The sequence below is a fragment of the Delphinus delphis genome, chromosome 7, assembly GCF_949987515.2.
Source record: "Delphinus delphis chromosome 7, mDelDel1.2, whole genome shotgun sequence".
NCBI lineage: Eukaryota > Metazoa > Chordata > Mammalia > Artiodactyla > Delphinidae > Delphinus > Delphinus delphis.
The window spans coordinates 38,799,447-38,824,450 of NC_082689.1; the positions used below are offsets into that span (position 1 = coordinate 38,799,447).

Below are 25,004 nucleotides of genomic sequence, written 5' to 3' on the forward strand. Positions count from 1 at the left end.
TGAAAATTCCATTGTTGATTCATTTTTAGTGAGAATTTTGTATGGACATTTAGTTAATTTTTCTTTACTGATTTACAACTTGTTAACAACTAAGGTGCAAAAGCATTATGACTGAAAATAAAACTTTAATAGAAACTACTGTAATAGCCCACATGGTCAGAAGGGCATGTTATACTTACTTGTTTTTCCACTAGGAGGAATGACTTCTGCTGAACCGATTTTTAGAATCAGTGACATGATAACCATGTTATCAGTGAAGTTTGTGGTCACAGAACAGTGTCTATAAGGGACTCTTGACTTTCCTGAGTATCATGCTCTAAGCATAAATGCTTATTGAAAATGGCAGCTAGTTGAACTGGAAGTCCAATAGGAAAACCCCTAATGTTACCTTCAAAAGATCCTTGTGAGGAGAAGCAGTTCTGAATGGTAAAGTAAGGATCTTCAAAAGTCTACTCCTCTAAAAGTCAATGAGAACACTGGAGAAAATTTTCAAACTTAACTTTTTCAGCATTCTGGAAATCAACAGAATGCTTTTAAGTACAGGAGGAGCATTTATTCAAGAAACGGTTGAATCTCAATTAGAATAGCAGGTTTTGACTTTATGGTATTTTAACTTACTTTATTTCTATCTCCCTCTCCCCAGCTCCACGGTAGTTTTGAAAACCAAGAGCCTTGTGACCATGGTAGCTTAGAAAATCAACAACTTAATAGCCATGAACACAGGCAAAATGTGTTCCCAGATCCCCCAAAAGCCTCATGCTTAGAGAATTGTCACTACTTGACAGGTCTGGCAGCCCCTGGAAGAGCCCCAATCACAGGATTTCTCTTTATTTGACCTGGCTCAGAGCTCGCTCTGTGCAAATAGCCTATCTCCAAGACATTTGTCAAAAATAATCACAGGCAACTGTTTCACATCATAGCTGCCTGAGGTAGCAATACTGCTTGGGGCACACAAAGGGCTGGCCAAAAAAATGTAAAAGGATAATATGCAGGACTTTGAAAAACTTTGAAATATTCTAGGGACTCTAGAAGGCCACACACATATGTAGGGCTGTGTTATGCCCAGCAAAGACCTGAGAAGGCTCTCATTTCTCTCATCTCACTGATCTTGAGACTTTGTGCAAGCAGGAAGTGTAAGCTACAGTGCTCTAAGCTGCTAGAGTGTTGAAGGTGCGATCCATCATACACGTAGAGCCCATTAGCAAAGGCTGGGAGACTTACTGGCCAAAGGCATTTAAACAAATCTCTGTCCAATTGTTATCTGACCACTAAGCTAACTTAGCATAGACTTCAGTGGCCACCCATGAGAACTGCTTCATCCCTATAAACTTCTAATAAATAGAGACATTTTCTTATACAACTACAATGGCTTTATTATGATACACAAGTATTATCCAATATTAAAATTGCACTGTTTCTTAAAAATCAGTTGGTTTACTTAAAATTCAGTAAACAATTTATTTATTATGGCACTTTTAATATAGAGCAATACCTCCTCTCCACTTTTTTTAAAAATTGGAGTATAGCATACGTACTGAAAAGAAAAGTAATGTTTACAGCCTGATTGTCTCAAAGTAAACGCATTTATGGCAACAGCACTCAGATCAAGAAACCAAGTATTTCCATCATTCTGGAAGTCCCTCTCCTGCCTTTTCCAATCACATCCCTTTAAAAAAATTTTTTTTTATATGGACCATTTGTAAAGTCTTTATTGAGTTTTTTACAGTATTGCTGCTGTTTTATGTTATGGTTTTTTGGCTGTGAGGCATGTGGGATCTTGGCTGCCCAACCAGGGATTGAACCTGCACCCCCCCGCACTGGAAGGAGAAGTCTTAACCACTGGACCACCAGGGAAGTCCCGCCAATCACATCCCTTTTTAAAGGCAGCTTAAAGTCTTGACTTCTAACACCATACATTAGTCATGCCTTTTATATTGTTTTTTGGGGGAATTAGCACATATTTAGGAAGGTCCTTATGGTGCCCTAATTCTAAATATACAGAATAATCAATTTTTACATATGTACACACTCTTATAACTACCACTTAGATCAAGATATAGAAACTTCTCAGCACCCCAGAAGTCATCCTCATGTTCCCTTCCAGTTATAATTCCCTTTGGGTTTGACTTCTAAAACTATAGGTTAGTTTTGCCTGTTTTCATACTGTACAAACCAATTATATAGAGTATTTCATTTTTTTCTGGTTTCTTTTTCTTTTCTTCTTTTTTTAATTTTTGGCTGCATTGGGTCTTCACTGCCGCACGCAGGCTTTCTCTAGTTGCAGCGAGCGGGGGCTACTCTTTGTTGTGGTGTGCGTGCTTCTCATTGTGGTGGCTTCTCTTGTTGTGGAGCACAGGCTCTAGGAGCTTGGGCTTCACTAGTTGTGTCACATGGGCTCAGTAGCTGTGGCTCGCAGGCTCAGTAGCTGTGGCCCGTGGGCTGTAGAGCGCAGGCTCAGTAGTTGTGGCACACGCGCTTAGTTGCTCCGCAGCATGTGGGATCTTCCCGGACCAGGGCTCGAACCCGTGTCCCCTGCATTGGCAGGCAGATTTTTAACCACTGCACCACAAAAGGGAAGTCCCTTTTGTCTGGTTTCTTTCACTATATTCTCTCCTTGCTCCTCAGGAACAACCTGACTCCTGACCTTGGGCTCTTAACTGCTCTGCGATACTTATGACAGTCTCACTGACCCACAACCTAAAAAAGGAGGAATGTGTGACTTGCTACTCTCAGAGTAATGAGTGGAAAAGTCATCTGAACACAGAATTAGCAATGGAAACTGTTTTTTAAAGAACTGTAAAAACGCTATGTGAGAATGCATCCAAGTAGACTTGTGCCAACAAAAAATATCCTTCTTCTTCATTTTCTTTCCTCTTTTTCTCTTTGGTATTTTATTTGGTTGGTCCACATTTTCTATTTTTGATTTAGTCTTATTGACTTGATTTACTGGCAAGAAATGGGGAGAAAAGCTTATTCTAAGCCCTTTCAGATGTTACAATTGTTACTGCATGATCAATTTGCAAAATGGAAGCTTTGCCTCATTTGTGAATTAACTATTCCGATGCCATTTAGAAGAATCTACACCAAGATAATTTTTACCAGCTTAGATAGGGAATGCAATTGTTCCAATTGCATATATAAACTTAAGCACATAAAGAATTAAAAGTGGCCATAATGTAAGTTTCCTCTTAGGTTATATTTGAGACTCTCTTTCTCTCTCTTCAAGGTTCTAAGAATTTATTTATTGTTTTATCACGAATGTCCAAGCTACTTCTCCTTGGCACAAACTAAGTGTGTAGCTTCAACCAAGTTGGTTTCCATTTGACATAGAGAGTAATGTTATTAAAACTTCCTTGGCCCGCTTATGAAATTTGAGCATCTTCAAAGAGTAGTTTTTATAGAGTTTGTCACTTTTATGTATTTTTCCCCTAAAGAATGAAAACTATTTGGATTTATGTTTTGTTGTCAGACTCGTCATATTTACTTGTCATATTTACTTGTCAGTATAAGGAGATTATTTAGATGTGGCTTTGTGTCTGTTCCAGTATTAGTAGCTCTTCAAATTTTTATTTTAACGGTTGCTCCTAAATGCATACATTTGGAGACCAGTAAGTTATAAAGTGCTTCACACTTATGATGTTTGAAATAAAGTCTGAGGGAAATAAAAACTAGGATAGAGAATCTGTTCTTACTCATTTAATCAAAAACATGTATTGGATGTTTCCCAGAACTGGATAATTTTTGGAATATGAAGATTAATAAAGTATCTTCTATGTCCTTATCTCAGATAACATAGACTGATAGAGGGGATTGGATATGACTGTATCTGCGTGGACCAGATTTTCTAACAGTGGTATAAGAGGACAAGATGAAAAAGAGAGCTTATGTGAAAATATTTTGCATAGTAGCTGATACATAATGGATATATAAGTTTTAAAAAATGTCATCTTGATGAAAAAAGTAAAACTTGTTTTTCTGGTAGAATTTATTCAGGTTTCTTTAAAGAGAAACTGGAAATGATATTTATGGCCATGAATGTTTACAATGGTTGATTGTACTGTGATTTTTCTGTGTGGGGGGCGTGTGTGCACATGCGCACGCACACGGGCCTGTGTTTACAGTGGAAGTTGGAGACCCTGAAATAGCCTGGGAATCTGAATTATTTGGGTATTTATGTTTGATTTAAATTGATGTCATAATTCCATTTGGAGCAGATCTCTTTGAGTTGATGACTATTCAGTACTTGGAGTTTTGAATACAATTTTAAACTAGTTTTTGTGTGCCATCTTTCACTTCAATTTTTTTTTTTTTTACAATTCCTTTACCAGATGTATCTTGAATTTGTGTTTTGTCCCCTGGAGGTGTCCTTATGATGAATGATACTTGTGTTTTTTAGTATCTTGAGACATATGGTTTATTGATAATGTGTGGTTAGCTACAAGGTCACTTTTTTGGCCAACTCCACTTGATAAATAACAACTCCTTTTGAATGAGTACTTAAATCCACACTATAAGTAATATTTTCAAGTGTCAGGATAGATAGGTTTGCAAGGGAAACTTTATTTTTTTATTTATTACTGTTTCTGTATTTCTCTGTCACACTAAGCCAGATTGAAGCCTCTCTTTTCTGATTATTAAAGTAATGCAAGTTCATTATAGAAAAGGTAGAAAATATGGAAGAATATTAGGAACACTTAAGTCTTCCTGCCAAGCATTAATTACTCTGAACATTTTGGCATATTCCTTTTACAATTTTATTTTTATAAATATCGTATGTATGTTTAAGGTCAATGAAGCTCATATTATACATATAACTCTGCAGTACATTTTTCCACTTATTATATCATGACCATTTCCCATGTCATTCAAAATTATCTGGGAACATAGTGTAATGACTACATAATAGTCTATAATATGGCTGTGTCATAATTTACCTATTCATCTTTTTTGGACACTTAATCTAGTTTCCAATTATTACAGATCATGACACAATGACCACTGAATTTATATAATCTTTGGTGGCACGTATTTCTTGAACATGCATATTATTTTGCTTATTAAACCATTTTTTCATGTGTAAAATAATCCTTACTTTCCTGGTGATTCCCCCCCCACACCCCAACCTTGTACTATTATTCTTTACTGAAGGAAGTTTTTAAATTTAAAAAACAATAGCTTTTTTCTAAGATTGAGTTGTTTAAACATAAACTCTAAAACAGATTAGAAGGTAAAATTACAAATCCTGATGATAGTAGTTTATAAGGGAAATGCTTACAGATCCTTAAATATAGCTTTGTAGGGAAGGGCGGCAGTGAATCAAGTTGTTACAATTTGTTCCAGGAAAGGCATTTTGGATGAATGCCATCTATTTTTACAAAGATGTCTTATGATTTTAGTTTTATCTACTCCACTTAACCTTTCCCAAAGTGATTGCTGAAGCAAATGTATGTAATACAATAAAAAGAATTAACATAATTATAATTCCTTTAGTTACAGGCAATTCTTTTTCTCCAACAATGTTACTTGAATTTTAATAAAAGTATTGAATTTAAGCCTGGTTGAATCATGTTAGATAACCTATATCCAAGTGACTTCTGAGGTCAGTTCATCTAGCCAGTTGCCTTCTTGGTGGACTGTCATTAATCTACTTAGTATTCATATTTGCCACAGAAGTAGAATTCTGAAAACGTCTCCAAATAGTCCAATGATTTAGATCTTCTCTATTGAGAATAAAGACAACACTAGAATCTGAGAGTTACTGATAGTCTGTAAATACTCTGTGCCAGGCACACTGTCTCCTTGCTTTATGTAGCTTTACAGTGCTCTCAAAATCATGCTGGTTATACATTGTTATTATCCCCATTTTATTTATTTAAACACTTAAAAAAATATTTATTTTATGTATTTATTTGGTTGCACCAGTTCTTAGTTACGGCAGTCAGGCTCCTTAGTTGCGGCACATGCGTGTGCTCCTTAGTTGCGGTTGGTGGGCTCCTTAGTTGTGGCATGCAAACTCTTAGTTGCGGCTCGCATATGGGATCTAGTTCCCTGACCAGGGATTGAACCCTGGCCCACTGCATTGGGAGCACGGAGTCCTAACCACTGTACCACCAGAGAAGTCCCTATCCCCATCTTATAAATGAGTGAGTTAAAGTTTGTAGAAGGTTACTCATTTGGCCAATGTCACACAGCTAATAAGTGTCCATTTTGGCTGCAGAACCAGTGCTATTCTGTACTGCCTTCAAGCTGTCAGAGAGTTCTTAGTCATATGAACTGACTAAACTGACTACATGAGAAAATGTCTTAAATTGGATTAAAAAATGTTAAGAAAACATAATGAACAAACTTAGTGTGTGATATAACTTTTAAGCATCACAGAACAAACTTGGATATTTAAAGCTTGGCTTTATTCTCTTTTAAAAAGGAGGCATAATTATTTAGTAGAAAAAAAACCTCATTTTTCATTCTTCCTGGCTAGAAATCTTGGCAGCTAGGAGTGCTGTTGCTATTATTGTGAGTTTGTTTGTTGTGTGTACAGATTCATGCTCCCAGATTCTCCATCCCCACCTTTTATAAACACCGTGTTTAACTTGGAAGAGGAAAAAGTTATTTTTGGCAACACTGGTAGAGCAAAAGTAGCAACTGCAGGGAGGCATGAAGGGAAATACTGACCTGAGCCAGGAATTGTAGAAATATGTCTACAATTTAACTTCAATTCTGTTTAGAATGCAGGTCTCTAACAAGAGAAAGAATTATTATTCAAGGTTTACTAGGAGGCAGGAAAACTGCAAAATGAGATCTGTGTCTGTGTACTTATGACTGAAATAATGTACTGATACTTTGTGCTGCTTATTACTGTTTTCATTGCCAAAAATCATGAAAATCATTAGCTGATAGGGCCCAATGCTAAGATGGCTAGGCTGCTATTTGAGAATAGCCTGAAGCAATAGTTTCATGTCAACAAAGATTCACAGACAGAGTATAGATATTGTATAGATATAATATCTATACCCTCAAGTGATAAAGTTCATCATTGAATTCTCAAATATTAAAACTCAAGGATTTCTTTGCAAGTTGAAAGATAACATTTATAATAAGTGAAACGAGGGTTGCTTTTTGCTGTTGAAAGTAAACTTTTAGGAAATTTTACTAAAATATTATTCTAAGAGGTGGTACAAGCTTAAAAAAATGGTTGGTCAATTCACGTAACACATAGATTGGTGTATTGCTGACAGATTCAGAGTGAGTTATTATGAGAAGATGAAGACGTTAGTTCAGACAGTCATTCAATAGATCATTTCTGGCCCCTAACCTTTGGAAATGATATTACAGAAAACCACTTTTATATCAGACCCTGGGCTAAGAGGCTCCCTGGTCTGACCAAGCATGGCTCATTCTTCCATCTAGAGTATGCCAGAGTTTCTCAGATTACCTATGGTCGTTCAGATCCATCACAGACACTGATCTTTCATTAGTCAGAATAAAAATAAACTATTAGAAGAATGAAATTGAATAAAAAACAAGATCCACAGAATATAAGCCCACATTTTTATTATTAGATTGAACAGACTTAAAATTACTCTAACAAATTTCTGTAAAAGTTTCTAAAGGGCTCAATTTCTGTACTTTTCTCAGGTGATTAACAGCCAGCTTATGGCCCAGTGCCGGCCCATGGCCCATATTTTGAGGAGCACTGTTCTAGATTTAAATACAGACAAAAACTTTTTTTCTCATGTTAGTGTCCCTTCCTGTCTCTTCATTTTTCCTGTACTTTCTTGTCTTCTTCTTACATAGTTTTCCTCTTTTCTTAAGATGGAGTGGAAATAATCAACATGAGAATTGTTAGGGTAGGTAACACTGCACAGGTACAAAGATGCATGTCTCTTTTTGAGTTTTCTACTAAAACGAATTTACAAAATCAAATATGACATTCATATACACACATACCTTAATATATGGTCTGTTGGATTTTGACTCCAGGTCAGTGTCTCTTAAAGTGTGGTTTAAGGACCAACTATATCAGAATTAGCTCGGGTAATTGTTTAAAAATGAAGACTACTAAGACCCATCTTATACCTACTGAATCAGAATTTCTCTGGTTTGCTCTATGAAATTTAGTCTGAATTTTAAACATGAGTCTCACCAGTTGATTCTAATACACAATAGAATTTGAGCTCTACTCTTTAAGGGTGTGGGAATCTGTGTGGTTATTCGATTCTGTATCATACACTATGGTGGTATATTATAAATGCCAATTCTGAAATGTCCACTAATGTGAATATTTTGGAGTCTCTATATATGTCCTTTCAGCAGAGAATCTCCAGGATATTGTTGGGTTCATGGCTATCTCAGACATATACAAAGCCTTATTGGAAAAAGGTATGTTTTCATTTTACAGACAGAAGCAAAGAACACACATACACAAATAAAATAATTGTACATCCTTCTTTATTGTAATGATTTTACAGCCTTCTCATTTTATTTTCAAAGTTTCACATACCTAAAATCTATTCTTAAATTCACCTTGCTTTATATAATATAATTTTATTTGGAATAAAAAGTAGCATAGGGGCTTCCCTGGTGGCGCAGTGGTTGAGAGTCCGCCTGCTAATGCAGGGGACGAGGGTTCATGCCCCAGTCCGGGAAGATCCCACATGCCGCGGAGCGGCTGGGCCCGTGAGCCATGGCCGCTGAGCCTGCGCGTCTGGAGCCTGTGCTCCGCAACGGGAGAGGCCAAAACAGTGAGAGGCCCGCGTACCGCAAAAAAAAAAAAAGTAGCATAGCTACAGAATCCATTAACCATGTAATTAAACAGTTGTTATGAATTGAATGAGACATGTGGGATTGTATATAAACCACGTTAATATTTCATTTAAAAACACTTGTCTTTACATTAATCTGGGGTTAATACAAAATTTATTGTTAAGGAAAAATATTATATTCTTAGGTGTTAATACCAAATTCACCCATAAGGAAAAATAATATATCCTTAGATATATTATTCAAGGTACACGTCAGTCAAATAAAGGAGCCTCTGCTATAGCTGGATCTTTAGTTCAGTAGTGGAAATTACTAAAAAAAAACAAACACCACCACATTTATTCTTATTTGTGTATTCCTTTCAGAGTTTTTGGCACATTATATCCCGTGTGTGTATTTGTCTTTTAGAAATAGAAGAGTGAAGGTCATTTATTCTTCTTTAGGAAAGCAGTAGATCATAATCCTGATATTTTGTCTTGAATGGACAGTGATAAAGGGATTTCCTTATTCACTTAAGAAAAGAAAATCAGTTCTTTGGGGACTTCACTCTCTTCCCAAGCATAATGATAACTTCCCAGGTAAAACTGCAAAACCCTAAGAAAGTAACAGGTCCATACTTGTATTTACTGAACTCAGAGTACCACAAGAATGTTGCTGATGTGAAATTATGCAGGCTACTGGAAAATTTTCCTCTGGACCTTTCAACCTTGCCATTGTGTGCCCTTGATCAAGTTACTAGACCTCTCCAAACTGTTTCCTCATAAGGATAACAAGACCTCTTAGAATTGCTGGGAGAACTCTATCAGTTCAGTTAATGATTCTGAAATACCGAGCACAGCTCTTGGCATTGGTGAGTGGTAGTCAGTAACCTGGGGAATTTGTATAGCAGTGGGAAATGTGTGGGTAATCTCTGATGTCATGCAAACTCTAGATTTGAAATTCAGCTGGTTTCCTGCTATGTAATCTTGTGTTAGCAAGTAATTCAATCCATCTATCCCCCATTTTTCTTAATCTGTGAAATGGGGATTGTAGTGACGATTCCAGAAAGTTATTATGAGGATTAAATGAGGGAATGTGTGCCTGGCACATAGAAGTTTCTTAATAGATAACAGGTGATAGCCATTATTATTTTTATTGAATTTGATCGCATACCACTTTCTAAGATAAATTTAAAACAAACAAACATGTTTCATGTACATGTATCTACTTGAGTTTAGTTTTGAGCGTCCTCCCCTTGATCTTTTAGAAGCTGTCTCATTTTAAAATTTATTTTCAAAATCTTTCTGATTTATACACGAACCAATGTGTATTTCCATTGGAAGATGTTGGGAATCCGAAAACAGAGCGGTGATGAAATGAGTATTCATCTGGCTGCTTTACGAACACAGTTTCAGAAGAAAAAGCAGGCAATACAAATTGCAGCAGATAGGCAGACCCTTGCTGCAAGACTTCAGTAATGCATATGAGTGATGTCAGACTCACAGGCATGCAAAATGCATAAACACAAAGGAAATTCATAATGGGCTTTTCAGGAAGAGGGTTGTTGCTTCCTGATGTGCTAACCTTGACTCTGCTTCGTGTTTTTGGTGCCCGCATAAAGATAGCTGGAGGAAACACTGTTGGAGTTTTCCATTGTCCGTCTGTATTGTAATCTAAGAATTGTGTTTTGCTCTTCTCTACCCTATTCTTAATAAATATTCTGTGAGCTTTGGGGAATAAGCTATTTCAGTTAAGTGATGTCTTTAATTTATATGATTAATTCATTCAGCAGCCACAAATCACAGTTCTACCCACAAGTATCCTTGTTGATCAATAGATCAGAATGTTGAGAATGTGATAATCAGTTGGGCTTTCAGAAGGAGAGCTTAAGGAGATGGGGAAAGGGACGTTTCCTTTCCCTTATTTTTTTTATTTTTATTTTTTGTGGTACGCGGGCCTCTCACTGTTGTGGCCTCTCCCGTTGCGGAGCACAGGCTCTGGACGCGCAGGCTCAGCGGCCATGGCTCAGGGGCCCAGCCATTCCGTGGCATGTGGGATCCTCCCGGACCGGGGCACGAACCCGTGTCCCCTGCATCGGCAGGCGGACCCTCAACCGCTGCGCCACCAGGGAAGCCCTCCTTTCCCTTACTCTTAAGCTTCCTTTTCTCTCCCTATACACTGATGCTTAAATTTTCTAGTCTGTTCTCCTTCCATGGCCTCATCCTTCCCTCATCCTCTGTGCTCTAGTCACACTGGTCTTCCTTCAGTCTCTGAAAGGGCCATGCTGCTTCCTACCACAGGGCCTCTGCACAGCTCTTCTGTCTGGAATGAACTCTCTCTCCTCTTGCCTCCTCCCCTCCCCAAATCCTAGTGGTCCACTTAGTCCACACACTGATTCCTTGAGGGAGCTTTCTCTTATTCTCTGGCCTGGTTCATGTCCCCAGCTCATCCATTGCCTTACCACCTTCTCTTTTTCCTTTGTAGCATGTATCATTATAGTAACTAAAGAATTCACTTTGTATTTGTTATTTAGTGTTTCTCTCTCTAAAATAGAAGCTCTGCGAGAAGAAGGAGGGGCTGTGTTTGTCTTGTTCGCATATGTCTCCCAGTGCCTAGCACCTATATGATAGCACAGTAGGTGAAAATGCTAAGGTGTTATATGGATGCAAAATTGGTATTAATGTGCTTCACCATTTTATTTGTTGCTATGGATTTTTTTTTTTTTTTTTGGTGTTTTCTTCAAGGGTGTGGTTTGGAGGAAGGAACGGCATATGTAAATTTCAAGGCCTGACACTATCATGCTCTGGCTGTACTTTCTCAATACAGTAGTTTATTGTGAGTGAAGAGGTACTGGCTGAACTACTTGTATTTAAGAAACAGCATCCCCATGAAAGGGTACGTGTATGTGATGGCCTTAAGGCTAAGCTCTAATGTTCATCTAACCTCCCTTGCTCCACTCTGTAAGTTTCTTTCATGATCATCTTGGGAAAAATCTATGTTCTATTATGACAAAGGCTTGTGCTGTGGAGAAGCAGATTTCCTTTACATAGGAAAGTAGCCTGTTTGTCACAAGTGAGTGTCAGTGACACGTGGATGGACCAGAATCTAGAGTTCAGCTAAAGTGGCGTATCTGACAACTGTTACAATATTTGGAAGGCAAGGAAATGTGGCTTGGAGGGCCAGAGTGGTGGGAGCATCAAGTGGGTCCAGGGCCCTGGGAGTTGAATGGAGGTAAGGGTTAAACACTGGGGTTGAAAACAGAGATGCTGACATTGTTGAGCAGTCTGTTGTTCATAGGCTCTAGCCATCTTTCATGCCAATAATAGGAAATAAATTCATCCTTTCTGCCTTATTTTTTCTAATCTCCTAATGGTGACTGAGGCTGCTGTGGGCCCATTGGCCACCTATTAATTAGTGAGGTCATGGCATTTTCACAGTGTTATTTGGGGAGGCAGTGTATTATAACAGGGTTTGGGCTTGGGTGTATTCAGATCTGACTTTAATCCTGGTTGTTATCACTTTCTCTCTGTGAGTCTCAGTTTCCTCATCTGTAAAATGGACCTAATAACACTACTGACCTCAGTTTTAGAGCACGGTGGCATTCATTAGAGACTATTTCTAAAGCATTTAGTATGTGTTCCTGGTACATAGTAGGCATTCCATACATGCTTGCTATTATTGTTGTTTGCTAGGATGTACCTAGAAATCCACAATGATTTGTCCTAAGACATGGCTGGGTTTGCATGTCCAGAAGAGGCCTGGACGGGGCGGGGGTGGTTCTGGAGTGACAAGCTTGCTGTGTTCACTCACTCTATTCCAGAATCAGTCCAAAGTTCTGTGCACCTTTGAAGTTTCATGGCAAACTATGTCTGGGTTAAGGGAACAGTGGAGAGGAAATTGCAGCCACCAAATGTACCATGGAGCTTAAATCTAGTCTGCCCCACTTCACTGCAAAAGCACGTGACAACTGAGCACATCTCTTCTTGCTTTCCTGGAAGTTTTGCTGGAAAGAGATGGTCTTGTAGCCTTTGATTGTACTCATGCATTCAACCAGCACTTAAAAATTGCAGTGATGGCGCAGTGGTTGAGCGTCCGCCTGCCAATGCAGGGGACATGGGCTCATTCCCCGGTCCAGGAGGATCCCACATGGCGCAGAGCGGCTGGGCCCATGAGCCATGGCCGCTGAGCCTGCGCGTCCAGAGCCTGCGCTCCGCAACGGGAGAGGCCACAATAGTGAGAGGCCCGCGTACCGCAAAAAAAAAAAAAAAAAAAAAATTGCAGTGATGGCACTGGGTGGGTGAACAGCCTTACAAGGCCCCTCTCCCCATTGAAGAACAATGCATCTGAACTGGAGATTCTCATACCACAACCGCTTCCTAGAATAAGACAGGAGTACCAGGTAAATCGGTGATTGTGTCTATTTTTGCATTAAAAGTAGGGTCTGAAAATAACTTCTGTACTGATAACCACATTTGGCGATTTTCATGAAAGCTATATGATATATGAAAAAGTTGTAGTCCTTTTTTACAGTTTGAAACCACAAGTCCACAAACTCTATTCTGGATTGGCTAGGATACTATTTCAGTAACTTAAATTAAGTCTGTATCTGATTAATGGTAACAGTAAATTAGAGTTTCCCAGATAGTGGCCACTCTATTCTGAGTAAATCAAACAGAAAAACCCCCTCTCTGTGATAACAGTCAGCTTGTTGACATCAGCCCCCTGTGTGTGTGAGTGTGTGTGTGTACACACATAACTTTTCCTTTGGAATTCTCCCATGGAAAAGCAAAGGAAGGAAGCTGAGGGGAGGATGGGGCGATTGCATCCTGTGCTTTACAGGGGCGTGGCCACAACTGCCTCAGCCGCGGGGACACTGATACATGATTTTTTTTCACTTCGGATGCCTGAACAGTGATAAGTCTTGATGAAAGGCAGGGGCGGCTCTCAGTGTTGTTTACAGCTGGACAGGAGTCTCCTAGTAGCAGCCTGCTCGAGTCCCACTCAGTATTTCACTGCTAGAACTTTGGGGAAGAGGAAGAACAGCAGGCGCATCTGAAGTGGACCCGCAGAGCTCTCCCCGCCGCATTAGGATTTCAGACCCTCTTTAACTTCAGTTCGGGCCACGCTTATGAATGACATTGCCAAGTGGGTAGGCCAGGTACATGATTTTAAGGAGAATGAAATGTCTCTTCGTGCTGCTTCCTAAATCTGATTTGAAATGATGGATTCTGCCCTGACAAAGGCAGAGAGGAACTCTTTGGGATTTTATGAGGTAAGGTATTAGAAAGTTCTGTGAAATGAATTCCACTCTCATCTGATTTCTGTGTCCAACTGTTTGGGATTCACAGTTGTCTCTGCCTTTCTTTTTGAAAAATTCTTAATGCTGTCCCCTCCCAGCTTGGTTAGGGACAATTATTAACAAATTCTGTAGTGCATTTATTAAGCCAGGCTTAAAGCTCATTGACAGCACTTTCAGCTCTGAGTGACCCTCCATCCAAGAACTGGGCAGTATTCAGACACTCTGTGTGGGAGACTGTGCTACACGGCATAGTACATGGCATAATGTGCAATTTCTGTACATACGGCCTCTGCACTTTTGCTGCCTGGTCATTTGGCATCCATTGCTTAAGAAAGCAGGGTCTCCAAAAACATAAAAATAGCTATGCTTTGGGGGTTTTTTGTATATTTTTTTATGCTTTTGTTTTAATTTATTTATGAAAAATCAGAATAAGACAATGTCTTTAAAGGAAATAAATTTAAAAAGTTAAAAGGAAAGAAGTTGAGGAATTGTGCTTTTGAGTATTAAAAACATAGCACTCTTTAAAAAGGATGAAATAAACACTTACACATGTATAATAGCTCCTAATATGAACCAGGTTCACATCCTGTACACATGTCCTCCTCACACCTTTCTGAGCTAGGAGTGCCATTATCATTTTATAGAATGGGGAAATGGGGTCTTTGCAGTTTTAAGACTTGCCCAAGGTCATACATTCTGTAAATGGGAAAAATGGAATTTAAACTCAGGCCTGCTGTTTCTTGAAGTTCTGGGATCTTAGCATCACACAGCAGCCACAGCCTGGTAACACCATTATCAAGCAGCATACTACTTTCATTGCACCTGTAATAAATGATGTGTACCTAAAAACAAAAGCCATACTACACACCATCTACAAGCTGGCCCTGCCTGTCTCTCTGATCTCATCTTCTCCCACTCTTGGCCTCATCCTTCACTCTGCATCACTTTGTTGTTCCCTGGGAACACAGTGGGCTTGTCCTGTTTCAGGGTCCTTGCATTTTCGTGTGTTGCCTTTTCCCAAATCTCCCAGTGGAAAGCAGTCTCACTTCATTCAAGGCCCTGTTCAAATGTTTCCCTCATCAACCTACATAAAATAGTACTCTCCCACCACTCTCTCTCCCCCTCCCACTCCCTGGCTGTCTTCCTTCAACCCATGTCACCACCACCTGACATTACGTTGTCTCTACTACACTACCTGACATACACATTATTTTGTGTCTGATTATTCATCGCTTTTCCCACTGGACCAAAATCTCCACGAGGAGAGGGACTTTCACTGGCAGAGAGGGGATGCTCAGTAAATATTTGTTCAATTAATTTTCAGTGATTTTCATTTCCATCATTACTTCCGTAATTGTTTTCTTTCTGTTTTTAGGCCTTAAAGTCTTCCTTCTAACTCTTGTTAGCCTGTCATCACCTTGCCCCACATGATGGACCTTTAGAAAAAGATCATTTACCTACTCTTTCTCATGAAATTTCTTTAGCAATATGAAGTCTTGTTCTAATCTGTCAGCTTTGGTACCAGGAAGGGGATTGAAGCATTTTAGTGTCATCGTTATAGAATATTCATATAGGACCTAATAGAGAATCATGTGCCAAGGTGTTTACCAAGCTACCATGTGCTGAACATGCTTGACCCTTTGAAAGAGCTGAGGCTTACATTCTCATTGTTAAAGTGTAATCGCTGGAGGAAATATAGCCATGCAAACTGTGATGGGGAAAATTATGTTCTGACAGCAATGGGTGCTTCATGAAGACATTGGAAATTTTTTTTTGTGTGTGTGGTACGCGGGCCTCTCGCTGTCGTGGCCTCTCCTGTTGCGGAGCACAGGCTCCGGACGCGCAGGCTCAGCGGCCATGGCTCATGGGCCCAGCTGCTCCGCGGCACGTGGGATCCTCCCAGACCGGGGCACGAACCCATGTCCCCTGCATTGGCAGGCGGACTCTCAACCACTGCGCCACCAGCGAAGCCCGACATTGGAAGTTTTTAAGCCTCAAATTTTATAAAGATCACCGAATTCCTGCTGATATTTCTAACATGAAATTGGCTAAAACTATTACCAGTTGCATATTCTGTTTTCACAATGATATTTATTATAAATTTTTAGAGTAGCCAAATTAAATAGATTATTTGATATAAGTAAACTTTTAATAATTTTTTCATTTGAGGTATTATCAAAGAATTTGAGTTTCCTATGTTCTATATAGGACAGTATTCAGTTGGGGAAAAAGTAAATGTTAATTTAGAAATGCTCTGAAAGTCTTCATCAGGAAAAAACTTGTTTAAGATGTTTCAAAGGCCTTTACCAGAAACTGGTTATGTGATCTTAAGTAAGCTAGTTCATCTTTTTGTGCATTTGGTGTGATGGACTATAAGCTATAAACAAAGTTGAATGTCAACTGAGCATAGCAATGTGATTGAATTAATTAGAAATTCTTGTTATAAAGATTGAGAGTTTAAATAAATTGATCTTGTTAAGTTAGTCTAGTAAAGCTTAGTGTGGAATTTGCAATATTGTCCTTGTTTTTCTCTATTTTGAACAGGACAGAGATCTCTTTAAAAAGGCTTTATGCATTCCTTGGTGAGAATTTTATTTTCCTCCTTTGTATATTTTAACAGTATAATACTGGTATTCAGTTAATGCCATATCATCATAATTAAAAGAAGACATGGCAACCTCTTTTGTTCAACCAAATATGAGCACCTACTATGTGCCAGGTATTCTAGTTACTTGAGATACATCAGTGAACAGAATAGACAAAAGTCCTTGACCTCTTGGAGTTTACATTCTAGAGAGAAAGACAATATACAAGAAGTATAAGTAGATTATATAGTATGTTAGATGGTGTTAGGGTTATAGAAAAGAAATTGAGCGGAGTAAGAGAGTCCAGGAATGCTGGAGACAGGGTAGTTTTAAACCGGGCAGTCAGGGTAGATTTCATTGAGACAGTGATATGCAAGCAAAAAAGAAAAATAATTTAAGGAGAGGATTGATGCATTAGGATATATTGGGGGAAAGATTCAGACAGATGGACCCTGAGGCAGAGTCCTGACCAGAACTTTGAGGATATTGTAAAGGAGGAAAAAAACTTTATTCTCTTAGGTTTGGCTACTGGCCCTGCAAATCAGACTGACAAAAGACAGATTAACAGGAAAAAGAGGATACACATTTTAATAGATGTTAAAAATTTTATTTCTACTTGCATGAAGCCTTCTTGTATATAAAATGAAGACCCAAAGAAGTGGTTAAATTCAGGGGCTTATATGCTACTTTACCAAAGGACAATAAATTGTGGAGAAGTAACTAGACAAAGGAAGGGCGGTTGGCTTCTGTGGGTGGTAAATTGTGGGAAGGTAAATATATGGGGGAAACTAATGGAAGATAAGGGTTATTTAGGAAGGTTTGTTACGCAGACTGAAGTTGGTTCCTTCTCCATTGATGAGTAGTGATTAAGAGTCATCTTACTCTTCCTGGTATGGGAGAGGGAGGCACCTTTACGGATGGAAATTTATGTCTTGCTTTTAGACATAAAGGGGGAGAGCAGAGGGCTGATTGCTTTCAGCTCAAAGTGGCATATTTTGGCCTGGCAGACTCTTAACTCCCTTCATTACCAAGGAGTCCAGTGCAGCTGGAGTGGAGCAAGCGGGGAAGGGGAGAGGGTAGGGAAAGATGAGGTCAGAGCTCTAATTTTTTGGGGGGTGGGGAAGGGGGCTGCCAGATCCTGTAGGGCACTATTAACCTCCAAAAAGACTTTGAATTTTACTCTGAAAGAAACAGGGATCCTAATGAACAAGAGGTAAGACATTTTCAATATGTAAACATTACCTATGTTTAAAGTGAATTCTTCTGTAAACCCTCTCTGACTGAAACTCTTGACAGTTATTTGCTAAAATGAAGCCAAGTGTTTCCTCTCACTGGTCTGTTGGTGGTTCCCCCCTTGTCAACTGAGTGTTTAATTGACTAGTTTAGGATCAGGTATTTTATACAGGAAGTTGCTTAGCAGGGCCTCCTGCCTCTGCCTAGCACGTCTGGAGGTTTGAATGTTGAGGAGACCCCTCAGGGGTGTGGTTAGGACTTGGCTATAAGGTATGTCACCCAGCCTGGATCTACTGAAACATAAAACATTCTTGAGATTGGCCTGCACCACCCCTGGTGAGGCCTCCTGTAGAGGAGACAGCAGTAGCACACCTCTCTCATACAGCGGTGTGAGTGACAGTGAATCAGTATATGAGCCTCACTCTTCCCGCCCCCCCCCCCCCCCCCCCCCCCGCCAGTGTTCCCTTCTTATCGGGGCACACGCCCTTCAGTGCAAACATCCCCAAGGCCAGACCTTACCGGCTTGCCAGAGGGTCTTCTCAGCCTCTGTTGCTTTTTCTGTCCTGTAATGTGCCAGTGTCTTTTTCTCTCATCTCTGGCACATTATAATCAGCAAATCTTTCTGGTATCTATCAATATAAGAAAATATTCAAGTGGCAGTGGGCGCATTCTCATTTGATAGCATGGTGTCATCATTGCAATCCCTAAATATGTCCAATACTCACACTCTTTTTTTTTCCATCCAGGGAGGGTGTCAGTGTACAGAATTGGGCATCTAGGGACATTGGGTTAAAAACAAATGCCGAGTGTGCCGATTCATGAAGTTTGTGAGTGAATTCTCATAGCACTTAATAAGACTGGTGCTCTGTTTGGTACAATCAGTGGTAAAGGGTCACCCCCTCACCCGCCTGCAATGTAGTTCAGATCTCAGCCACTGTCAGAGTTTTGCTCTCGCATAACTTGCCTAGTGGGATTCCATAACTTGCCTAGCACATGCAGGTAAATTTGCAAAGTTTTAACAGTCAGGCAGCCCCTGTGAAGATGTGTTTTTGGCCAGGTCTAGAATGATCATTTTGATTCAAATTGTAGCTTAGGATTGCTCTAAATCCCAAATCCTAGACAAGGCATCTAATTTCTGAGTGTAGCTGGAAGAAAGCCAGGCCTCTTTATGATCCAATCTCAGGACATAGGTATATTCAATTTTTATCCGAAAAGTAATTTAAAATCAAGTTAGATGTTTATGCCATTTTTCAAGAAAATGTAGGGAGGAATTACTTCAAAGCAAAAGAACATTTGTAAACATCATTTTTCATCTGTCACAGTCTGTCACATGGCATCTTTCTTACAAAATTTCTTATCTTTTTTCAAGTCCCCTAGGTTGACTGATAGAATAGTGAGGACTTTGAATACTTTTTTTGTTTCTGTTTTATCTCCAGTATTGTATGGAGGTTTTGGAAATATTAATATAGACATAGAAACATTTCCAAATTATTTTGGATATGTTTAATATGTCTGGCCATGTCTCCTGTATATGCCTATTCACAGGACATTTCTGCAATCCAAAAGTCATGTACAGAAAAAAAAATTAATCTTTAAAAGATTATTTTCACACTGACCTCTGTGTGTGAAATATTACGGGGAAGGAAGAGTTTGAAGCATGAAAGACTTTATGCTTACGTCATTTTAGGTTTTTGTGGCATTTTAAAAAGAATTCATTTATTTTTTAAAATTACTCTTTACAATCATATTGTAAGTTAATATAATTAATCCTACTTTTCCAAGTAAGAAAATGATAATGTCATGGGACCTAGGGAACAACAAACAGTAACTTTTACCACTGAATTCAGCTCTTAATATGCCACTTGTTTGTTGCTTCTGATGACCATTTATGGAACCAAAAAATGAACCTTGGGAGACAAAACAATATGTCTAGAGAACAGCGAAGCAAAGGAATGGATGGGATACCTTAATGACTGGCTCAAATGTGTAAACCTCTGAAAGGATATCTCCATATGCATCTCCCAAAGACACTTCAAACTTGATAGATCCAGAGCCATAGTCATTATACACGGTCACGGAGAATGCTGATCATTCCCCCTCGGTTCTCTAACACTTTATAAAGTATGCACACCTCTATCATAGCACTTTTAACATCGCATTGTACTTTATATGCCAGTCTTCTCCTACTGTACTGCAAACTCCTTATGGCAGGAAATGGATGTTCCTGACCTTCATAAGACAGTCAGTAAATTCCATTCAGATGAAAGAAGGAAGGGAGGGAAGGAGGGAGGAAGGAAGGAAAGGAACAAGCTAGCAAATGAGAGGGACAGTGGTCAATGAGATGTGCATGGTCCACAGCATTGCTATGATTGCTCAGTTTCTCTGGAAATTACCATGGAACAGATTTTTTTTCCATGTGAGGTGTTTGTAGTACCTGTAGCAGAATCACCTGGTTGGGGTGCTTCCTAAAATTCAAATTCCTGCATCCCGACTCAAACCTACTGAATCAAAGTCAGCATTGTTGAAGGAGCCCCCAGGATATTCATTGTGAGCAATGGAGTTGGGCAATCATTGCCCCAGAGGATCAGTTAGCTAAAGGGGAAGGTAGCCAATGATGATTTGTGACCTACTGAATGTGCAGGAGATGTTGGCAAATCTGCTTATATAGAGATTTTGTTTAAGACCCCAAGGTAAAATTATGTGGTTCTCATTAAGGGAAGGGGACTATTTCTCACCTAATTAACCAAATTTCTGAGAAAATTCTCTGAGCTACTATACTCTGCAGTTAATAGAAGAGAGTTAGTTCTGTGTAGTGTAATCTTATATCCCTACTCCTTTACTTCTGGGTCCAAACACTTCGTTTCTCCCTTGGAGAAGCAGACTTAACAGAAGTAATTCCAGTATTAAAAAAAAATTAATTGGAAAAGCCCTAGAAGAGTACAGTTGATGCTTGAAGAACATGGGTTTGAACTGCTCAGGTCCACTTATGCAGGGATTTTTTTCAATAGTAAATACTGCGGTGCTATGTGATCCACGGTTGGTTGAATTGCAGATATGGAAACTGCCTGCGGGTAAGGAGGAACCCCATCCGTATGCAGAGGGCCGACTCTAAGTTGTATGTCGATTTTTGACTTCAGAGAGGGGCGGTGTGCCTAACCCCTGCCTTTGTTCAGGGGTCAACTGTAATTTTAAAAAACACTATATGAAATCATTTTCGGAAAGTATCATGGATTGCTAAAATAAGGCAAGAGTAAAGATTTTCAAAAGGTTTCTTGATCATGTTCCCACAATATTCACAAACAGGAATGAAAATTACATTAGAAGGATTTTAGGGCTTTTTGGGTGTGTGCTTTGCCTTTTTATTTACAGAACATGTACTGCCAACTAGATTTATAAGAGAACTAAGAATATGTAAGAGACATGAGTGGACAAGCTTCATATAAACCCTGCCAAACAAAATTAGATTTAGAAAAGATATTTAGGTACATGAATTAAATATCTCCAATGTTTCTTTTTGTAATTATATTCCAGCTAGAAAGTTACCTAGGTATCTAGAACATACACTTCTAGAATACAGACTCCATTGTAACTATAACCGATATTTTAATGTTAGTAAGAAGGGAAATAAAAATGTGGATGGGAAAGGGGGCAAGGAAGGCAACGGTCCAAGAGCAAAAGCAGACAGATATGTCTCATGGAGGCTGACGTGTTTCTCGGTTGAGAGGAAGAAGCTAAAGGTCAAGGTGAGAGAAGGTGACTGATGGAAGGGTTTGAGTCAAGGGCACCACCATAATGGGGGGTAAAACCCTGGGCAAGAAAGCGAGAAATACGTGTGGGTTCAGAAAAGATGGCGGTAGGGCGAGGCAGAAACCAGGGAAATGGGGCTTGATGTCCTCCATGTTCTAGATGCCATAGGGTGCATGGTACCCTGCTGTAAGTCAGAGGGTGGAAATTAGAGGATGTGAGGACAGTGAGACAGATTTGAATAGCTCTTAAGAGAAATGGGGAAGGGAAGTGGCCAAGTATAAATGGAAAAATTGATAATTGGCTTTAAAGACCAATGACATTTCTTTGATCTATCAGAATCTTTATTCAATTAAAGGAAGAAATAGATGTATAATTATGTCTATACGATACATGTAGGGAATTTAGAAGGCTTTCTTTGGTGTACTATTTTTATACTCAGTTATTTTTCTTATTTGGAGTTGGGGGCATTTTAAAAAGATTGAGTCATCTAATACAGATGTTAAATGAGGGTGAAGAAAACCAACTTACACAATCTGGGAAAAAATATTCTGTCCTCAAACATCCATAAAAAAATAGACCTGAGCAGAAAAATGCTGTCACTGAAAAGATGTTCTTAGGCTAGCCTAGAACGGAGTGCAACCTAAATGAAAGTGTTAACCTACTTAAGGAAAAAAAGGTTTAGTCTGAAGGACAAGTTAAAATTGGTCTCCTTGAAACAAAGACAAGGGATGAGTCATTCTAGGTATGTTTTAGAATCCTGCCACCAAGGCTGGTCAGAGCTCTGCTGGCCCATGTCAGTAGGAGCTGGAGCTGTGGTGGAGACTGTGAGAGCCGGCACAAAATAATTTGAACTCTGTGCCACCACACTGGTTTATTTCTAGGGATTTTACATTTTCAGTTAAGAGTAGCTGCCAGTCGGTAGCAGGAGAGCTAGTATCTGTCAGGGATGATGAATTTTCAGAAACGTAATCTCACTGGAGAAAGATTTCCATCTAGAATAACCAGAATATTAAGCAACTTGGGTAACTTCTAAATGACAGACACTGTGCTTGGTGGGGAATAAGAGCTTCCCTATGAAGGTTTACAGATTTGTTTCTTGCTATGGCATTTGGGCTTAAAAAAAAAAAAATCAGAACATACCCATCAAGCTTCTGCTCTGGGCCTGTTCATCCTAATTCTGACCCATTTCTCAACATATATGGGACATTTGAGTTCCCTACGGGCCTGAATACTCATGGTACATTTTTGACATTTTGCTTCAAGGGGCTAGCCTTTATTTCTTTAAATATCATATACTTAACCAAATGGAGTTGTCCACATAGCCTATGAACCAAAGATAGGAGTAAAAGTCAGAGATACATGTTTTATCCCAACCCACACAAGCTGGTGGGTGAACCGAACCCCTAACTCTAGGTCTCTTTCTTGGTGAGGAGTCTGGGGAGGAAGCACCCGTAACTCATCCTCCCTTATTTCCAACTTCTGAGACCAAGGATGGATATTCGTGCAATGCAGTATTTCTACCTTGAAGTGAATATAACCGGCAAAGAAAAAGTTATTAGTGGCCCTTCTTGGAACAGGAGATGCTGGCACTGGTTCTCTGTCAAAATTCTCCTCCAGGGAACATGTAAGGGGTTGTGTCAAGCCTCAGGCATCACTTCTGCGTGGAGCTCAGTCCTCTCACGCTATCTCCTCATCCCATTACCCCCACCCGCTCCTATTTCTGCTCCTTAGGGCCCCATCTTCCCAGGGTCATTACGTCAGAAGTGTGTACTTGGTTTGACTTAACTGATGGCTTGGGGAGAAAAAGTTTAGTAACAGCAGAAGTGCGAACCCTGTAACAGAGAGGTCACACTTTACCAAGTACAAATTTATTAATGTTGCTTTTTATCATTGTGATCCTAATGCATGCTCCTTAAAATGAGATTTGATGTTGCCTCATCTTTCCTGAGGCCTCAAGAGGAAACTGACACAACAGTATTTTCAGAAAATTTCCCATGTGCATAGCCGTGTTTTTAAAAAAAAGCATTTTGAACAGCTGGACACCTTCTACTCCCTATACCTGTGTTCTGTTCCCTTCAGGGTCCAGTGCCTTGCATGTGACCAACAGCTAATACAATACATTTGTTTGTGAAAACATGAGGGTCCCTGTCCCTATGCCAGCAGCTCTGCCCAATATGTTTTAGAAAGGAAGAAACTACCTTTGTTGTCTAACCTGGAGAAGTGATGCAATCTCAGTGATTCTGGGTCAAGTCAGGCGTGATGCACCTAAATCACTGAGTGATTTTTAGGAAGGTAGTTGTGTCTATTAGGAATTGTGTTCAGCTGCAAGTAACAGAAACCCAACCACAGGAGCTTAAGTAAATAGGAATTTATTTTTGCCTCGGTAGCAAAAAGCCTGAAGGCCATTCAGGGCTCAAAGGATCATCATGGATGCTTCCAGCTTCTTTCTCTGCCATTCTTAGTATGTGGCTCTCATCTAAGGAGAGGGGAGGGGGGAGAACAAAAAGATTATTGAGTCTGTCCTTTTATCAATCAGGAAAATAACAGCTTTCCCAGAAGTCCCACCCAGTAGAATTCTACCTACGTCTCACTGGCCACATGCCACCCTTGGCTGCAAGGGATTCTGGAGAGGCAACTATTTTTAACTGGGCACATTGTTCCCTCGGACAGAATTGGGGTTCAGTTGACAAGGAAGAGGCTCAAGGGGTAGGCAGTGAGCAGGGTCTGCCCTGAGGAGCCACATGACATCTTTCAAATCCAGTTTTAGGTGATTGCCTGAGTACCTTCTAAATATCAGTATTGTGGTTCTATTTTTGTGATGGAATGGAGTGGATCGCCTTGCATTGTTTATCTATGAGGGGAGGTGATGCCCTGAGTCAGTTACGCCTTTCCATTCTTACAAGAACAGTGGCTGCTGCTTGGCCTTTTCACGATAAAGAATCTTTGACTTATACTGTGCTGATTACAGGTAGCAGGAAAGGACCCTTCCTCCCAAACTTCTTTGACTTCTCAATGTGATGAAACCAGTGGGCCCCAAGGACAACCACTGGATTGAAATCCAGTGGAGCTGGATTATCCAACCCCTCACCTGGCCCACTTTCTGTTCCTTTTATGCTCATAAGAAGTGAGGTTTTTCTTAGGACTCTTCCCTTGGGCTTGGGACCTTTTCTCTCCTCTCTTATTTTAGTGGATCTCTTACTTCACCCTCTCAGCTTAATTCCAGCTCTCAGTTAAAGTGTATCCCTAATCTTCCCTCCTGGGAAAGGGATTTGGGGAAGCAAATGAGGTACATCTGATTTTAAGAGCCAGTATCTCTGCACACATTTTTGTGTACCTATAGAACTCTGAATGGTCTCTTTTTTCCTGTTTTTAGTTTCATTTCCTATTCCAGGGCCCTAGGA

The 25,004-nt window shown here is 39.6% G+C and overlaps 1 protein-coding gene across 2 annotated transcripts in view; it reads left to right on the forward strand.

Moving 5' to 3' along the window:
* Positions 1–25,004, forward strand: part of HECW2 (HECT, C2 and WW domain containing E3 ubiquitin protein ligase 2) — a 411,404-nt gene that overhangs the window by 217,810 nt on the left and 168,590 nt on the right. Inside the window, exon 1 of one of the 2 annotated variants that reach the window (XM_060016381.1) lies at positions 13,708–14,011. The exons of the other annotated variant lie outside the window; for it this stretch is intronic. The gene's annotated coding sequence lies outside the window, so the exon portion shown is untranslated. Of the gene's footprint in view, positions 1–13,707; positions 14,012–25,004 lie in introns of those variants that run through there. 2 annotated transcript variants of the gene reach the window in all.